This window comes from Aplysia californica, unplaced genomic scaffold (assembly GCF_000002075.1).
Source record: "Aplysia californica isolate F4 #8 unplaced genomic scaffold, AplCal3.0 scaffold00090, whole genome shotgun sequence".
Lineage (NCBI taxonomy): Eukaryota > Metazoa > Mollusca > Gastropoda > Aplysiida > Aplysiidae > Aplysia > Aplysia californica.
The window spans coordinates 291,138-292,235 of NW_004797360.1; the positions used below are offsets into that span (position 1 = coordinate 291,138).

The window sequence follows — 1,098 nt, forward strand, 5'->3', positions numbered from 1 at the left end:
GGGGGGTGGTGTAAATATGAACACATTTATTGTATGAGTTGTAGCCTACCATGACTTGTAAACTACATTATCTAAACGCATCTTAATCTACCACACAATAGGACACTGTCCAACAATGGATATACACAGAGACGATCTTATTTTCTATAACAAAGTATGCATGCTTTTACTAGTAGAGAACTGGATTTATTAGACTAATAAGTCCAGCTCTCTACTTACATTTTTGTGACAAATTGATCCAGAGCATTGCTTGGCAAAGAGGATCCTTTTATGTTGCCAAGTTTCATTCAAATATCATGACTTTGGGAGAACATATGAATGATAGTCTTTGTAAATCTGTAAAGAACGCCAGTTTTTTAACCTGTTAATGTCTTTACAACTCAAAAAGTATGACAGATATTAAAAATCTGACAGCATGACCAGATTCTGCATTAAAAAATGTACTAGACTGCCAAGTTTCATTTATATTATATTCCAAGAAATAGGCGAGCTATGACAAATATTGTCTCAAAACGCACCGAAAACCGCCACATTTTTTCCTATAAACGTCCTCATAACTCAAAAAGTAGGATAGCTATTAAAAGTCTGAAAGCAGGATTAGATTCTGCACTAGAAAATATACTGGGTTGCCAAGTTTCTTTTAAATACTCCAAGAAATGAGCGAGTTATGACGAATATTGTCTCAAAACTCACCAAAGAACGTCCCATTTTTTCGGTTTTTTTCATTATATAAAAGTGTACCAAAAATTAATTGATTAAAAAATTCGTAACTTTTTTGTTTATTGATGGATGTCAAAAATTCAAAAAGTTCCATTCTCTGTGGAGATACAGCTACAAAATGAACCTATTTGCAAACACTTTCTGACAAAAAAGGTTTTTCGTGGTCATTGCTACTAAATTTCAATTTCTTCGGGGGCTTTGCCCCTGATCCCCCCACCGGGACGCTGTTCCTGGACCCTGCTGGGGCCCCCAGACCTCCTGCAGAATTTCCCTTGCTTTTCAGCTTCTGCTGATAGGAGCACTTATAAAGAGAGCATCATACTGCTGGGTGGGGGTGTGAGAAAGAGGTAGGTGGGGATGTGTGAGAGAGAAGTGCGG

At 37.2% G+C, this 1,098-nt stretch overlaps 1 protein-coding gene across 1 annotated transcript in view; it reads left to right on the forward strand.

The window, feature by feature from the left end:
- LOC101861569 (trichohyalin) overlaps positions 1-1,098 on the forward strand; it is a gene marked incomplete in the record, with an annotated part of 55,040 nt that overhangs the window by 44,509 nt on the left and 9,433 nt on the right.